The sequence below is a fragment of the Tamandua tetradactyla genome, chromosome 3 (assembly GCF_023851605.1).
Source record: "Tamandua tetradactyla isolate mTamTet1 chromosome 3, mTamTet1.pri, whole genome shotgun sequence".
Lineage (NCBI taxonomy): Eukaryota > Metazoa > Chordata > Mammalia > Pilosa > Myrmecophagidae > Tamandua > Tamandua tetradactyla.
The window spans coordinates 23,100,991-23,120,020 of NC_135329.1; the positions used below are offsets into that span (position 1 = coordinate 23,100,991).

The 19,030-nt window shown below is 39.7% G+C and overlaps 1 protein-coding gene and 1 pseudogene across 4 annotated transcripts in view; one reads left to right on the plus strand and one right to left on the minus strand.

Annotated features, from left to right (window-relative positions):
- Positions 1–19,030, plus strand: part of SLC39A14 (solute carrier family 39 member 14) — a 58,715-nt gene that overhangs the window by 21,008 nt on the left and 18,677 nt on the right. The gene's annotated exons all lie outside the window — the stretch shown is intronic.
- LOC143675513 (heterogeneous nuclear ribonucleoprotein D-like pseudogene) lies at positions 14,481–15,141 on the minus strand (annotated as a pseudogene).

The window sequence follows — 19,030 nt, forward strand, 5'->3', positions numbered from 1 at the left end:
CCCATGTAAGAAAGAACCTCAGTGGAAAGTTAGCTGCCTTTCCTCTGAAGAACTAACAAAATAAATCCCCTTTTATTAAAAGCCGATCTGTTTCTGGTGTGTTGCATTCTGGCAGCTAGCAAACTAAAAAAACCTTACTTTTCAGAAATAGAAAAACCAATAACCAAATTTATCTGGAAGGGCAGGGTGCGCCAAATAGCTAAACGTATCCTGAGAAAGAAAAATGAAGTTGGTGGTCTCACGCTACCTGACATTAAGGCATATTACAAAGCTACAATGGTCAAAACGATATGGTACTGGCATAAAGATAGCTATACTGACCAATAGAAACCAATAGAGTGTTCAGATATAGACCTTCTCATCTGTGGACAGTTGATCTTTTATAAGGCAGTCAAGCCAACTCACCTGGGTTAGAACAGTCTCTTCAATAAATGGTGCCTAGAGAATTGAATATCCATATGCAAAAGAATGAAAGAGGATCCATACCTCACACCCTATACAAAAGAACTCAAAATGGATCAAAGACCTAAACATTGGATCTAAGACCATAAAACTGTGAGAAAAAAATATAGGGAAATATCTTATAAATTTTATAATAGGAGATGGTTTCCTAGACCTTACACCCAAAGCACGAGCATTGAAGAAATAAATAAATGGGAAACTCCTCCTAATTAAACACTTTTGCACATCAAAGATCTTCATCAAGAAAGTAAAAAGACAGCCTACACAATGGGAGATAATATTTGGAAATGATATATTAGATAAAGGTCTAGTATCCAGAATATATAAAGAGATTGTGCAACTCAACATAAGTGCAGACAACCTAATTACAAAATGGGCAAAAGACTTGAACAGACACTTTTCATAAGAGGAAATACATATGGCCAAAATGCACATGAAAAGATGCTCAACTTCCCTGGCTATTAGGGAAATGCAAGTCAAAACCACAATGAGATATCATCTCACACTCACCAGAATGGTCATTATCAATAAAACAGAAAACAACAAGTGCTGGAGAGGATGTAGAGAAAGAGGCACACTTATCCACTGTTGGTGGGAATGTCAGATGGTACAACTGCTGAGGAAGGCAGTTTGGCAGTTCCTCAGAAAACTAAGTATAGAATTGCCATGTGACTGGACAATACCATTGCTCGATATCTACTCAGAGGACATGAGGGCAAAGACACAGACGGACATTTGCACACTAATGTTTATACCAGCATTATTTACAATTGCCAAGAGATGGAAACAGCCCAAATGTCCATCAACAGACGAATGGCTAAACAAGCTGTGGTATATACATACGATGGAATATTATGCAGCTGTAAGACAGAATAAAGTTATGAAGTATGTGACAACATGGATGGACCTTAAGGACATTATGCTGAATGAGATTAGCCAGAAACAAAAGGGCAAATACTGTATGGTCTCACTGATATGAACTAACATTAATGAATGAACTTGGATAATTTCAGTTAAGCACAGAGGTCATCAGGAGATAGAAATAGTGTAGATATTGGGTAATTGGAGCTGAAGGGATATAGACTGTGCAACAGGACTGATTGTAAAAATTCAGAAATGGATAGCACAGTACTACCTAACTATAGTGCAATAATGTTAGAACACTGAATGAAGCTGAATGTGAGAATGATAGAGGAAGGAGGCCTGGGAACATGAATGAAATCAGAAGGAAAGATACATGATAAAGACTGAGATGGTATAATCTAGGAATGCCTATAGTGTATAATGATAGTGGCTAAATGTGTAAATTTAAAGATATTTTGCATGAGGAAGAACAAAGGAATGTCAATAATGCAGAGTCTTGAAATTAGATGGTAATTAATATTTTAAAACTTTAACTTATGTGTGCAACGACAGCAAAAAATACTTATTTGGTACAAATTTATGTTTTGACTAGTGCATTTCCTAATATAACTTCTGTGGACAGCTTAATTGAACACCATAAGTACATAAACCCTTGAGTAGGGCATGAGAGTTTGTAGATTTGTCCAGAGTGATGCCTCGATAAATCCCAGAAGGATTTGAACAGTGAATAAAAATATATTTGCAAAGTCCCCTCGGGGGAATGGTGAGAAAGGGGGAAAAATTCAGCTTCCTCAAGTGGAGAATTCTTGATATTCTCACAAACAGTGGGGACAACCATGCAATAGGCTGATCCCCCAATCTTGGGATTTGTTTATATGAAACTTAACCCCGCAAAGGATAGGCTAAGCCTACTTAAAATTAGACCTAAGAGTCACCCCCAAGAGAACATCTTTTGGTGCTCACATGTGACTTCTCTCTCTCAGCCAATACAACAAGCAAACTCACTGCCCTCCCCCACTCTGTGTGGGAGATGAGTCCCAGGGGTGTGGACCTTCCTGGCAACATGGGACAAAAATCCTGGAATGAGCTGAACTCAGCACCAAGGGATTGAGAAAACCTTCTCGACCAAAAGGGGAAAGAGAGAAATGAGACAAAATAAAGTGTCAATGGCTGAGAGATTCCAGAGTTGAGAGGTTTTCCTGGAGGTTGTTCTTAGGCATTGAATAGATATCACCTTGTTATTCAAGATGTAATGGAGAGGCTGGAGGGAACTGCCTGAATATGTAGAGCTGTGTTCCAGTAGCCATGTTTCTTGAAGATGATTGTGTAATGATATAGCTTTCACGATGTGACAGTGTGATTGTGAAAACCTTGGGTCTGATTCTTCTTTTATCTACCTTATGGACCAATGAGTAAAACATATGCATTAAAAATAAACAAATAATAGGGGGAACAAATGTTAAATTTAGTAGATTGAAATGCTAGTGATCAATGAAAGGGAGGGGTAAGGAGTATGGTGTGAATGAATTTTTTTCTGTTTTCTTTTTATTTCTTTTTCTGAATTGATGCAGTTGTTCTAAGAAATGATCATGATGATGAATATACAACTATGTGATGAAAAACAAAGGATGTTCATATTGTATGTTGATTGGTTTTGTTAATAAAAATTAAAAAATAAAATAGTTATCCCCACTGCCCTACCCAGAGGGACATTCCATAGGGATGTTCCTAACCCAGCTACTGCCCACCTTTGTAGGTAATTTTTCTCTCTGGTGCCATGTCCTCATGTATGAACTAGTCATGCTGGACCCTTAAGTTCTCAAATGTGCCATCTTCTCTGAGTCTTTCCAAATGCAGTTTTATCTTCTTGGAACACTCCTTCTCCACCCTGTCCCCAACTCCTTTGCCTTCACCTGGCTCACATGTTGGCGCGTGGTGGTGGAAGGGGTGGGTGGCGTTTAATTCTTACATTTTTTTGGCTATGATATAATTTGCTTACCATAAAATTCACCCCCAATTGTGCAATTCAGTGGATTTGAATGTAGTCACAAGGTTGTGTAACTATCACCACTGTTTATTTCCAGAACATTTTCATCACCTCAACAATAAACCCTGTACCCATGAGTAGTCATTCCCCCACCCCCACCCCCAGCCCCTGACAATCATTAATTTACATTCTGACTCTATGACTTTGTCTCTTTTGGGCATTTTCATGTAAATGGAATCATACAACATTCGTCATTTTGTATCTGACTGCTTTCACTTAGCATAATGTTTTCAAAGGTCATCTATGTTGTGGCATGTATCTGTACTTTAGTCCTTTATGTGGCTGAATATAAATACAATAAAACCCATTGTGTAGGTTTACCACATTTTATTTATACATTTATCAGTTGATGGACAAATGTGAGTTTTTCCATTTTATAAAGACTGCTTCTAGAACATCTGGCTTACTTTTATACACCCGCCATCATGTGAGACAGACAGTGTGGACTGGCTCACTCACCAGGTGTTCACACAAAGGCAGCCCGTGGTTTACTCCTTTTGTCACAGCATATTTTGTTAAGAGTGCCTCGTTTCACTGTTGGGTGTATTATTTTAGGTAATAAGTTATATGGTTCAACTTAGTAAAAATAAAAGAATCAAAAACGACACCTCTAGACATCCTTGCAGTAGAATTTCCAATTTGATCCAGGTTCTGCCATTTGGATGCATTCAGTCAAGTCTTACAGGTATAGCAGTCCTGTGGAAAAAGGTGGGAGGAGGGACATCCATTTTGCTGGGGTGGATCAGGGCAGGGGTGCATAATTCTGGAGCAGGCAGCTTCTTTATATCACAGCTTCCTGGTGGTGATAGCTAGCTTCTTGGCAGTCCAGTGCTGCACTGTGATTTTGGGAGTAGTTCCCAGAAGCTCAAATCTAGAGTGTTTCTTTTGCTATTCAGCTCTTCCAGTGACTCTCTAAGCCATATAATATCCTGTACAGAATCTCCTTCTGCTTACATTGCCTAACCAATTGATGCATAACCATTATCATACTTCTTGTAACTTATTTGTTTACTTTCTTTGCTCTCTGAGGGCAAATACTAGGTGAATTGTCTGCATCTCCAATACCTAGCACCATTCCTAGTACATAAAGGTCTGGCAGTAAGTGTTTGTTAAATGAATGAACTCTTGAACTGAGGTTTTGTTTTTTTTTAAAGCAATTTTATTGAGATACAGGCACACATCATACTATCCATCCAAAGTATACAATCAGTGATTCACAGTATCATCACATGTTATGAATTCATCACTAAGGTCACTTTTAGAACATTTTCATTACTCCCCCCCCAAAAAAAAATCCCACACCCCTTGTGCCAGTTTGCATCTGTTGTATACCCCAAAAAGACCAAGCTATTTAGTCCTTGTTCAATATTGCTGAGAGAGATCTTTTTTATTTTTCCCACGGAGATATGACCCACTCAGTTGTGGGTGGTAACCTTTGATTAGATGGTTTCCGTTCTAGGTGGGGTTGCTTACTGGAGCCCTTTAAGAGGGAACTATTATGGGAAAAGCTCAGAGCAACCAGAGCCATGAGAGCCATCAGAACTGACAGAACCAACAGAAAGGACAGAGCCCTGGGGAAGCCATTGAAGAAAAAGCTACCATATCTCACCATTGTGCTTTTTCAACTGAGAGAGAAACCCCTGACCTTCTTGAACCAAGGTGTCTTTCCCTGGACGCCTTAATTTGGACGTTTTTATAGGTTTGCCTTAATTTGGACATCTTCACAGCCTTAGAACTGTAAACTTGCAACTTAATAAATTCCCCTTTTTTAAGGCCATTTTGGGGCAGTGTGATGGTGGTTCAGTGGCAAAATTTTTGCCTGTCATGCCAGAGACCCAGGTTCGATTCCCAGTGCCTGCCCATGTTTTGTTTTTTGTTTTTTTTTAAGCCATTCTGTTTCTGGTATATAACATTCTGGCAGTTAGCAAATTAGAACACCCCTTATTCCCCACCCCACCCCGCATTCTTGACCTTAAGCATTGGTGTGGTGCATTTGTTATTGTTGATGAAAGAATATTAAAATATTATTAGCTAGTCCATAGTTTGCAATGGGTCCATTTACCCACGCACCTCATATACTACTCCATTATTAACTCATTCTAATAATGAACTACATTTGTTCTAATTCGTGAAAGGACATTTGTATATTTGTACTGTTAATCACAGTGTCATCACCCACCAGAAGGTTCACTGTTACACAATCATAGAGGCCCATGTTTAACCTCTAGCTTTCCTTCTAGTGAACATACACAACTCTAAAACTTCCCTTTCTATCAGAGTCACACATAATTCAGTGCTGTTAATTATGGTCACCATAATGTGCTACCATCACCTCTATCCGTTTCCAAACATTTGAATTCAACCTAGCACAAATTAAGCATCAGCTCCCCATTCTCTGCCCTCATCCTATCTCCTGATAACCTATTCTAGGGTTTTTAACTCTGTGAGTTTAGTTTTTAATATTAGTGAGGTCATTCAATATGTGTCCTTTTGTGTCCGGCTTCTTTTGCTAGCATAATGTCCTCAGAGTTCATCCATGTTGTCGCATACATCAGAACTTCATTCCTTCTTACAGCTGATTAATATTCTGTGGTATGCATAGACCACATTTTATGTCGCTTTTCATCAGTTGATGGATCTCTAACTGAATTTTAAAAGCCCAGCAGGTAGAGCTAGCTTTTAGTTCAGCAAAATATAAATGAAATTCAAGGAATGGGAGTTGTTTAGTCAAAAAAGAAAAAATAATAATAAATATGATCATGACAACTGCAGGTAATCTGGTTTAAACTTGGTCTGTGGACCCTAAAGGGATAAAATGTCTTTGGAAGGAGCTTCTTCATTGAGCTTGTGGAGGCGATGCAGACATCAGTTAAAAGGGAAGTTAGGTTTCCCATCTTCCAGTAGAAATAACCTACTTCCCGCTTTGTGCCCATCACTGTGTTGTAGAGAGGGGTGAGGGGAGGATATACAAGAAATAAAAGATGAGGACCCGCCTTAAGGGAACGGAAATCTAGTTGGAGAGACTCCCTAAGAGACAAGGTTCAGAGTGGTCTGAGAAAAGTGCTGAATGAGTTGTCCAGGAGGGCTTCAGGGAGGAAGAGGAAGGTGAGCTCACTGACGTCTGAGAAGTAATAGGATGCAGGTCTCAGCAGGGGGAATTATCCTGAGAATTCAGAGTTTAGGGAACTGAAGAGTGACAGCCTAAAATGCCCACTCTGTGCTGGGTATTTGAAGTTCTCATTTATTTATCAGAGTGACCCCTTGAGGATGGTGGTTTTAATTGTGCTAGAGACACATGATAAATTAGTGGCCGACCCCAAATTTGAACCCAGGTCCGATTCCAGAGACCATGATTTGAGTCCATGATTTAGCCGCTAGACCATACTTTCAACTTATTTAACCCTGAATAACAAGTCGAGTTTTGCCTAACATGGATAATGTGAGTGCCATGTTTCCTAAGCCATGGGCCTGGCCACAAGGTCTGACAGGCAGGAGTGAACTTACCAGGACAAACAGAATTTTGCAATTGAGTGTCTGGGAAGTGTTGATGACCGGATGGTGAGGATGGACGTAACTCATGCCTTCACGGGGGTGCACCCCCGGTGACCGAGCAGCGGCTCACTCATGTGTGGATTCCTTGCCTGCTCACCACCTGACTCCGTTTGTTTTGGAAGTCCTCCTTGCTTTATCAAGCCTGGGCTCTGGCTGGAGTTGGGTAGCCTGGCAAAAACCCTGCCTCCCTCCCCCTATGGGCTCCAGCCTTCTGGGAGCCTTCACAGTCACTCAAAACTCAGTGTGTGGCTAAATAAGCTGTCCTCTGCCTGTCCGGGCTGACTGCTTAGGCCCTAACAGTGGGTGTTCAGTAAATATTAATTGATGGGCAGCAGGCTGCTGGTTCTAATTTTGTGCCCTGCTTCTGAATCACCGCAATTTTTTTTTTTTTTTGTCTTCTCATTCTGCTCCTCCTGGTAATGTGAGTTTTCTTGGGCCGAGTGAATAGACCTCTCAGTACCTCCACCCCTGGCCGTTTGAAGGTTTAGAAATCCTTCCTGTGCTGTCTGCAAATTTTTCAACCTGGGTGGCCTTTGGCTGAGCTAAAGCTTGAGGCTTAAGTCCTGGGGAGTAGGAAGGGGAAGAGAACACGTCCTTTTAGGGTATGTAGGAGAGCTTTCAGGTGGGAAGGCAGAAGGAGGCAGGAGAAAAATGGACTGATTGAGTTCCTGACAGGCTGGGGCAAGGCCTGAGGACTGGCCGTCAGTCAGGCATTCAGGCTGTGATATTTGCCCTTTGCTTGGGTGGGGGTTTTGGCCTGGGATAGCTTGTCTGAGGGAAGAAGAGCCTCTTGGCAGATGTTCATTGGGTGGAGAAAGGCATACTGAATTTTTTTTTCTCGAAGTTCTTTGAATCCCAGAGAGCCTCTAGGGCAGGATTTGTTTAAGTACCATCATGCTGTGAGCCTACTTGCTTTTTAATTGTGTATATTGGGTCTCACACAGATGGCTATATCATTATTAGTTTGACCACAAATACTAAAAGTATACTAATTAAAATATTTGCAGAACACTGGGCAGTTTTTGTAGTCACATGTTAATTGTTACTTTGAAGGGTTCTAGGTTTTGTGCCATACTTGGAAAGGTCTTCCTAACTCCTTGGTTATAAAAATAATCACCCATGATTTCTTCTAGTATTTAACCATTTGTTTACCATACCCCTACCAACCAGTTGTGACATAGCAGTGGGTTGAAGGGAAATAACAAAACAATAATCACTCCAAATCCCACTTCTCAGAAACAGCTGGCATTAGTATTAGAGAAACATATTCCAGATATTCTTCCAGACATACACACAGATAATATGAATATAGAGAAATAGGTGTCCTCTATACAAAAATATTAAAAATGTTCTGAATGTAACAGAAGAAAAAGAGGCTGCAATAAAATAATTGAACTTTAAATAAGTTTGTTTTTCATAAAAGATTATTTCCTAAAAGACCCCAGTAAGGTGTAGACGGATTGAGTCTTTTAATATCTGTTGACTCTTGGCTATGAAAAGTGAGTACAGTAACATTCTGACGCTTTTTCTCATCTCCTTTCTCCCATATCTTGATTTTTGTTAACTATATTATAACACTTAGATTCTGTCCTGTAACCATAATCCCCATATTTATTTTTTTTGCTAGTCATGAACTGGAAATTTTATTGAGGTCTCAGAATCATGGGGCTCTGGAAGGAGGCCATCTCACTGGAGGCCAAGAAGCTGAACAGAAGGGCCCTCATTTGCTTTCTTGGGGCACAGGTGGTGGGTGGACAGTACCGGGGTGTAGGCCAGTGCACTACTTGGGGCACATCCTCCTGTCAGTTGGACTTCTGGGCACACTGGCAGAGGAAATCCTTCATGTGCTGTCCTCTAGCTCACAAAAAACAGTGGCTGCCAGTCAGGTGTGCTGCCTGCTTTGTCTTGGATTTTGACCTGGACATTCTCCATAGTGTCACTGGGCTCTGCCTCCAGAAGGTGATGGCTGTGCCTGTCAGGGTTTTCAAAAAGATCTGCTTTGTTGAAAAAACCCTGTCACTTTTTTATTATTTCTGAATTAGAGGGTTTAATTTTCTTTACCATGTTTTTTTCATTTCTGAACTATTTTTTTTTTCACCATTAATTAGCTGCATTTCATTGTCAAGTCATCATTTTACCAGGAAGGGGACTCATTCTCTGACTTTCTTAGTGTTTGAATTTATGCCTGTTGACTATATCAAACTTCGGGGCTTGGATGGCATTCTTGGTGCCTACATTCTTTCTTTCGCATTTGGGTAGACATTGGTGCATTTTCCTCTGATACCTAATACTGATTTGCGGAGAATGAAAGCAGTTTGAATCTTCTCCTATTTACAAGAAGTTTTAGTGTGTTTCACAATTTTCATAATAAAATGTTTTTTTTTGTAGGAAGGCAGAAGAGTTTTTTCTGAATGCCTGAAAAAGCCTAGTCTTTTATTTTTAAGTTAGTAGCTTAACTAGGCAATATCTCAGTGTTGGGCATTCTGTGTCAAATTTTTGTGGTGTGTCGTTTTTGTGGTGCATTATTTTAATCCTCAGATTCTGTTTTTTCCCTTTCGTTTCAGTTGTGTTGTATTGTTAATTTTGAACATATCTTCTATTCTGGTTTTGGTCTCTACTTTAGGAAAGCCAATTATCCTTATGTGCTGGTTCTCATTTTCTCACTATCTGCTTTAATTTGGTTTTTCCATCTGCATTCACTATAATTATATCAAACTTTTATCAGTATATCTGTTTTGAATCACTGGCAGAAATTTGTCAATTATGACTTATTTATTAGTTCTTCAGTGATGTTGTTTTAGTCCTCTTTGTTTTAGTAAGCCTGTATCTCCTCTTCTGTCATTTCCCTTTACAGCATCATCTTTGAGCTCTTTTTTATTGAATTAATAAAGTTATTTTACAGTGTGAAGCAGTTGTGAGAAATTGCTTTCTCCTGGAGTTGTTTTCCTCTAAGTCTGGGTCGACATCTTTGTTTTGCATGGTTTGCCTGCTATGTTTGCATTTTATTCAACCTAGTTCTCTTCTGCTCAGATGTCCTGTGGTTTGAAAAAAGGAAAATGACTTTCTTCCTGTCATACTGAAGTTGATTTGTTCCCCCACCATAACTACAGTCGTGCTGAGAGTTGAGTATTTAAGATCTATTTTTTGTAGCCTGAAAGAATGGTGATAGTAGAGGTGACTTGGGGAGATGGATCCATCCTCTCTTCTGGGATTTTGTGAGAGGTCCGTCCATGTATCAGGCTCAGCCCATTTATTTGGGAGACATATTCCATTTCTGTTGGAGAAGGCATTTAATTGGAAATGGATAGTTTCCCCAGTTCAGTTATGTGACCCTGGAGCCCTTACTTCCCTCAGAGAGAATATAGTTCTCATTTTGTTTTCATCTGCTTTTCCCAGCAGTTTTCCCACTGCTCCTCACTTGAAGAGAAAAAAGAGTAGGTGGCAATTTGCCTCCAAAGATTTTAAGATATTACTGAGAATTCCTCTGGTTCAGTTTTCTTGTCACTATGGCTTTTCTGTCTTGTGCCACATTTAGGAGATGAGACATGTGTGTGCTTTGTTTTTTTTCTTTGCCTCTGGTTTTCAAGGTTTTATATTAATGTCCTTTTCCTTGCTTAGTTACTACTGGAGGAAAAAAAAATTGCCGGCTTTTATTTTAAAATTCATTTTTTTAATTACCAGGGGGAAGGAAAATTGTGATGACATTTCTGCCAATCTCTGCCTTTTGACTAGAGAGTTTAATTCATTTATATTTAAGGTCACTACCGATAATTCAAGACTTCTGTCATTTTGCTGTTTAGTCTTTGTAAGTCTGTACCTTTTATGTCAGTTCTTCCATTGATGCCTACTTTTATGTTTTTTCATTGATTTTTTACGTTATATCATATTGAGTGGCTTCTCTTTTCTAGCTGGGTATATTTTTCCTTGTGGTTACCACAGGGTTAAAATGTCATGTCCTAAATGTATAACAATCATATTTGATTTGATATCAACTTGACTTCAATAGCATAAACATACTTTTCCTATATCCCTCCTGCACTTTTTTTGGGTACTTGTTACCACTTGTATCTTAATATGTTGGATTCCAAAACAATAGATTTATTACTACTTTATGAATTTGCATTTTGGCCCCTGTAGGAAGTAGGAAGTGGAGTTACATATCAAACAATACAATACAATAATACTGGCATTTATAATTAACCCACATGGTTTCCTTTACCAGATGTCTTTATTCCTTTATGCTGCTTTGAGCCATTGACTAGCATCCTTTCCTTTCAGTCTGAAGAACTCCCTTGAGCACTGCTTGTAGGGGCAGGTCTAGTGGTGATGAACTCCCTCAGGTTTTGTTTATCTGGGAATGTCTTAATCTCTCCCTCATTTTTGAAAGAAAGTCTCACTTAATAAAATTCTTGGTTGGCAGTTGTTTTCTTTCACCACTTCAAGCATTACAAACCACTGCCATCTTTCCTCCATGGTTTCTGATGAAAAGTCAGCATTCAATCTAATTGAGACTGCCTTGTACCTAACACTTTGCTTTTCTCTTGCAGTTTTCGGAATGCTGTCTTTGTCCTTTGCCTTTTGATAGTGTGATCAATATGATGGGGTGTATTTTTCTTCATGTTTGTCCTGTTTGGTGTTCTCTGGACTTCTTGGATGTGCATACTTATGTTTTTTTTCCAGAAAACTTGAAATGAAGCTATTTTTATTTAAGCATTTTTATACATTAAAAAAATCATTTTAGAAAAGCAAAATCTTATTTCACAGTTTAGCATAGTTTTGACAGTAGTCGTGGGGAGGGGTGCATCACATCATAATCTTTTTACCTTGGCTTCAAAAATGCTTAAACCTGCCATGGGACTGAAACAAGGGCTTGTCTCAGAGATCAGCCCAATATTTCCTGGGAAATGAACATAATAAGAAGAGCCTTGTATTTTAAAATCAGCATTTTAAGGTTTGTGTCCTTCATGAAAAATATCTTTGGCTGAGTGCAAAGCTTTATCCATTTTTAGTTGCTCTCCGCTAACCTCATAACACCTCTTAGATCCAATTTTCATTTTCTGTGTGGCAAGAACTAGTTAAAAAAACTGGAGAGGCAGACCTTTTCCAATGAGTCAGTCATTAAATATGGGGGAGGTAGAGGGAGGAGAAGTCAAAGATGCACTTTCACAATAGGGACAAAAAACCATGGGGGATAGAAAAGCCTGTGTAATGGTTTGAAGCTGTATGGACCTCGGAAGAATATTTTTAAAGTTAATCCATTCTGGTGGCTGTGGACCCACTGTAAGTAGGATTTTTCAGTGGCATACTCATGTTTTTTTTGCTAAGTGTGGAAAGTTCTCTGTCATTATTTTTGTGTGTATTCCTTCTGTCCCTTTCTCTCTTCTCCTGCTGGGACTCCCATAGGTATATACTGGTATGCTTGCTGGTGTCCCAGAGGTCTCTTAGGCTATTTTTTATTTTTTATCCTTCATGTTTCTTTCTGTTCCTCATTCTTGTCTTATCTTCAGGTTCATTGATTTTTTTTCTTCTGCCAGCTACAATCTGCTCTTGAAACCCCCAGGGAATCTCTTAACTAAGATTCTCATACTGCTCCCTCATTGTTTTACTATCCTTTAGTTCTTTGGATTTTCCTTCATGTCCTTGAGCATTTATAAGATTTTTTTTCTTAAGTCTTTGTTCCGTATGTCCACATTCTGGTCTTCTTTGTTGATGTTTCCTGGCTTTTTATCCTCTTCTTTTGGATGAGCCATCATGTCCTTTTTCTTTGTTTGTCTTGAACTCTTTTGTTGTGTAATGTACACTTTAATATTTTAAAATGTTAACTCTGGGATTTATTCCCTCAGATGTCTTGTTTTTTAATTTTTTTTAAATACCAAAATACACCAAACAAATGCAAGCATTCATAACTTTTGATCATTCCGTTCTACATATATAATCAGTAATTCACAAAATCATCACATAGTTGCATATTCGTCATCATGATCATTTCTTGGAATATTTGCATCTATTCAGAAAAAGAAAACAGAAAAAAAATCATACATACCATACCCCCCACCCCTCCCCTTCACCGATCACCAGCGTTTCACTCTAAATTTATTTTAAGATTTGTTCCCCCTATTATTCATCTTTATTCCATATGTTTTACTCGTCTCTTGATTGTTTCCTGTTTTTTTAATTTTATTTTGTTTCCTGATTTTGTAACCATCCACAAGACAGATTTTCTTGAATTTCAGCCGTATCAGGAAGAGTCTGCCCCAGGCAAATGCCCAGTGCTCTGTCCTCCCTGTCTTTTCAAGGCCTGCGTCCTGTCCTGGGCTTGTGCTTGTAGGTTGTTGTGGAGCTCCTGTGTTTAGAGAAGTTTGAATTCCCCCGTCAGCAGTGTTTAAAGCAGGCACACCCTTGTCGGGACTGTCCACCTCTATAGTTTCCTACACTCCTTTGGCTGTCTGAGGGTCCTTGAGGGCAGTACTTTATCTTTTTAATACTGAAAACTATGCGTTTATTTTCCTTTTTTCAAACTAAGAAAACAGGCTTAGTGGGACCAATGACTTGCTTGCAGTCATACCACAGATAAGTCTTACAACACTGAGTCCAGTGGGCCTTCCATTGCCTTCAGCTTGGAGGTCCAAAAGCCAACACTTGCGCTGGTTACTAACACCCACAAAACTAGAGGCCTGTCTTTATTTATTTATTTATTTATTTATTTATTTATGTATTTGCCTGCAAGTTTTAGTATTTTAATACACCTCTCCTAATGGAATCTCAGAAATGTTGCTGCCCCCTTTGACTTACCCAGAACCATTTGTGTGTGTGTGTGTGTGTGTGTGTGTTTTGGGGGAGGTTTAGAATCTGGGTCTCCCGTATGCAAGGTGAGCATTCTACCACTGAACCACCTGTGCATCCTTGTGTGTGTGTGTGTGCTTATTAATCACATAAGGAAGAATTTATTTGAGGTTTAACTTGAAGTCATATAAATAAAATGTATATAAACACAAACCCACACTGGGGCCTAACACAGATAGCAGAGGACAAAGTGAAAACAAAACTAATTGGCAGCCATGTACAGTTGGACAGTTGTGTCTTGTCCACTAGAAAGTCTTTTACAAAATAGCCATATCAACAGAAGACCAGTCTTCAACATTGTCCTGCAAGATGGGTTACTTTAGCATTTCCTCCTCTTTTCTCCAAGGTCCTCCTTTGGTATGGCTGGTAATTGTTTTGGTGATTGCCACCCCCTCGAGATGCGTTGCCTTGCCATATGTACCCTGTTGGCCAGTGTACTCTGCGTATCCCTGTCCATATCCATAGTTCCCTAGTTTTACCTGGTATAATCATGTCTGCCACAGCCACCAAAGTTCTGATCGTCACCGTAGGAACTATTGTAATTTCCATAGCCTTGATCATAATAGTTATTAAATCCTTGGTTCCAGTTTTGGCCCTGACGTCGTCCACGACCACTAGTACCACCTTATCCCGCACTGTGGTTCCACCTCATTCCAGCATCTGCAGCACATCTTTCTCCTTAATCTTGTTGCTGATGCTACCTATGTACCTTTTATACCTCTTTGGGTTGTACAACTTTGATTTCACACTTCCCAGAACCAATCTGATGATACCTGCTTTCTGATAATTCCTTTACTGGCTCTTGTCTGTATATGTGATAAAACAAAATCCTCTTCTTTCATTTGATTTTGTATCCATGGGAAGTTCAGTATTTTCAATCTCTACATATGCTCCAAAATATTCTTTTATTTGCTCTTAAGAAGTATCTGGGTTCAATTCACCCACAAAAACTTTTTTGCATTTTTTTTTCCTCTTTACAGCCTTTGCCCTTTTGGGGTCTATCGATTTGCCATCCAGTTTGTGTTCTTTCAGTTCCAAAACCTTATCTACACTAGCAGCATCTTTGAAAAGCACAAATCCAAATGCTCTTGATCTTCCAGTGTCTGGATCTGTTTTAATTGTGCAGTCTACAACCTCTCCAAATCAAGACAAATAGTTAGATCTTTCTTGCTTGTATCCCAGCTTAAGCCTCCAGTAAACATTTTACCATCATCCTGCTGATTCTTGTTTGTATTAATCTTCGATCCTTCTGTGAATTCTTCTAAGTTGCTGTATTCGTTCATGTCTTCCATGTGGTAGAGTTGTCGCCAGGGGGGTGTTGGCGATTTAAAGTGGCTGCAGAAGAGCAGGGCCATTTGCTTTTGTTCATCCATGAACCATTGACTTTTAGCAGTGAATGTTTATTGGCAGAGATACATTTCTATCAGACCAAATGATCATAGCCTTAGAATGGGAGACTGAAGAAAGACCTATCTGACTTTAAGATCTTCTGCAGAAATGAACTGAGAGAGGATCCCAGGATAGGGGAGGGAGTGGCCTTGTAGTTGGTCATTAAAATTCACAACCCTGGGTGCTGTGCCCAGACCACAGGTACCTCAGAGTTTCCCTTGCCTCTCTGTCTGTGAAGTTAATTAGATACCATTTTTACTTCCTTTGACTTTCAGGTAGTCAGAAGATAATTGAGGGGAAAACTTAAGATAATTCAGGAAGACTAGTCAGTGGTGGAACTTTGGCCTCCCCCTGAAATTTCTATCAATATTACTGCTTTGGTTTTATCCTCTTAGGAAGAAATGGTCATTCTTTTTGGCATGAGAAACCAACTTTTTGTCAATTTTATGTAAAGTGCTTTGAAAACTCAACTGCAGACTGTCCTCAAACTGATTGCCACCTCTAAGACTACAGCTGACTGAAACCCTAGGTTACGAGAGCTCTCCCTCACAGTTCATTATGCTCCCACCTAGCCCATACTTTGAGGGGGGCACTTGGTGATATAGGTGGGTAGGGTTACAGAGACCCATTTCTTGTGACTTGCCCATTGGCCTTCGGAATAGTTGTGCTTTGGCCAACTTTGGCTCTGGAAACATGAGTCCTGCCTTCCATGTTTTATTCCTCAGCCCAGAGGAATTTGAGTGGCCATGGTAGGCTACCTGGTCACCTGGTGGGGACATTCTTATGGGTCTCCCCTCCCTACCTCTTCCCCTATCCCTCCTCAAGGAGGGTTGGATCTGGTACCTTGGAGACAGAACTAAAGCACTAAAATAGTTTGCTTCTTTGAACCTAAGTAAATTGAATGAAGGGGAAGTAACTGTCATACTTTTCTTTGGTGAGAAAGTCCATTTGAGCATTTGTCTCTGTCTAGTGTGCTTTCTTGCCCTGCCCTTCCTGCTCACCTTAGTACCCTGAAAGATGTCCTCCTTTATTTGAGGGCAGCTGGCTCAGCTACCTGGGAGGATTGGAGTTGCTCACTTGGGGTAGCTTCCTCCTGCAGCCAAAGCCACCCAGAGAAGACCTGCCGAAGGTCTGAGTCCTACCTCACTGTCCCAGCTGCACCAAGAACTATATGTGCTACCTTCCTCTCTTTGCCTCCCCAAAAAATCTTTCATGATTTTTTTTCCCTCAAGAGTAGCTTGTAGTTAAGGGGAAAAAATCTCCGTTGAAGGAGAAAGTTCCCCTTCCATGCCTGCCAAAAAGCCAGGTTCACTTGGATTTGAAGTGTCTATAGCAACTTAAGATCTCTGGATTATGGTTTCTTACTTCACTCAAGTTGTATTTAGACTCCTTCCTGACTCTTTGGAGGTTGTGGCGCTATCTCAAATGTGGGCCAGGCAGGAGGTTTCCATTGGCTAAATCAGCCCACCGTGAGAAGACTGGTCTGGTCTCTTAAGCCTAGATACTATACTGTCTTGTGGGTGTTACTGGAATTCAGAGCAGCTGATTTCCTAAAGGATAGCACAGCAGTGCTGGGGAAGAAAGAGAAGGTTGCCTGGGAGGAGTAAAAATGTCCTGTGAGCTGTTTTTTCTGATAATACACCCAAAAGGTGGTATCTTTTTTACCACCTCAGGAATCTGAGACTCTCTAGGCAGCCAGAGCTTGCTGTGCTAGGTGCCCACGTGCCACTGTGTCAATTGAAAAGCAAATCCTTCTTAAATGCTTACCTCTCTGTGTGACAATTCACCCATCCAGGTAAGGCTGCTGCACTCATCTTGGGTTTATCACATGTGAAACGTTTTTGCGTTTGTTTTTTTCCTGTTTGACGTTTCCACAGATAATTTTGAGAAGTATTGCTAAAATGGGAACAATTGTTTGTGGTACATATTTGACTGTACAGAAGGAACCTTGTAATACTCTCTGACCTCTGAGGCACTTAGTGTGCCTGGGGTGTTGCTCCCAAAGGTCTTCAGGGCATCTTCAGCCTGCATTTAGGATGCTAGTAGAAATCTGCTAGACTGGTAGAAATTAGGAAAGATCTGCTCGGGAATCTGCAGGATTTGTGGCTCTCCATGAGCTCTAGGAAATGTATTTTTATAGGTTCATGAAGAGTTAAGAATGCACTGACTTGTGGGAGTGCATTGGTGTCATTCATACCTCACTTTGATTCATGAAAAATTCATTTTTTGGCTTTGCTATTTGCTGGCTATTTCATCATCTCTTAGATGGGGATAAGTATATCATTGACTGTCAAGTGGTTGACAGAGAGGTTTACTGAATGCTAGCTACCATCATCATCAACCTCTTTGCCTCTTCTTTCCTAAATCTATGCCCTTTCTTTTGACAGCACAAAACGTGCCTCAGATTACAATGCAGTCTTAGTTTAGCCTAACATAAACTCTGCTTGCAATAATTTAACTTTTGGTTCTTGGTAAAGGTTTGAGAATTGTTAGTTTCAGTGCTACACTTTTCTAAACCGTCATTTCTGTTGATGACTAATCCCATCCATTTATGAGCTGCACAGCGTATTCTGTTGGAGAGTGACATTTTTATGACCACATATTCTGTGCCTGCCCCATGTTTGGAACTGAAAGGCTAGAATGTCCCCAATTATACTTATGATGGGGATCTTCATGAAGTGTTTGCTACAGGTCTGTAAATATGAAACTTTTAGTTGAAAGCAGTTTAGCCACCAGAGAATTCTTGATAGTTTGATTAGCAGCTTAATGTTTGGGCTGAGAGAAAATCAAAGTAGATGGATCCAGCTAATTATAAGTCTTCTATTAGCTAAATTTTATTGGGTGCTTGCTGTATTCCAAACACTAGCTTATCCCACTGAATCTTCACTGTAACCCAGTGAGGTAGAGAGGAGTTAAGTAACTTGCTTGAGTCGTTTATCTGGTAAGTAGCAGTGTGGAAATCCAAACCAGGTTTGTCTGACACCAAAGGCCAACACTGCAACACCGTGCTAGGTGATTCCAAAACACTGGCTCTGGTTAAATAACTTACCCAGGATCACCCGGCTGGTAAGTGGCAGAGCCAGGATTCAACAAGCCTGCTCTTAACCACTTTGCTCTAATCCTCTGTCACGAGCAAAGACCCAGAGGTGGAGCTGCCCTGCGTTCCCGGGAGGAGCCTGCTGCTGCAGCCCTGACAGCTGAGGCGGCGAAAACGTCTGTGGTGATTGGCTTCCTGGGTCTGGATTTATGAAGGATTATTTTCCCCTCCTAATATTTATTTCCTTAATTAAATTATAACTGTATAAGGGAAATAATAAACAAAAGAAAAATCATCAATCCTAACTACCTAATGCTTTCATTTTTCTGTATTCTTAACTGGGTTACATAACTGTTTTGCTTTTTATATCCATGATCCTCTTTTTGATAGCTCCATAATCATCCATGAAATTGACCCATTATAATTCATTTGACCATAACACATTTTTCTGTCTATAGCCTTTTTAATTTTAGGTTACTTCTGTTAGGGTAAATTCTATACATAGGATTACTAATTCAAAGGGTTTAAATATTTTCATTATCACATAAGTTTTTCAAAAGAGTCAAACTTACTCAACCACCAGCAATGTCTTATTCTTCTGTTTATTTAACCTGGCTAACATTGGTATTACATCAAAAAAAAACTGTTTTGCTGTTTTAATAAGTAGCAAAATGGCACCATCCATGTTTTAAATTTGTATTCTTTATAAATTGGAGAGACTGAGTATTATCATATTTGTTCACTAATTTATGCAGTGTAGAAATAACTTTTTGTCATGTTTTTGTATATTTTTCCCAGTATGTTTTTTTTTCTTTCAGTTGTGATTTTTAAAATAA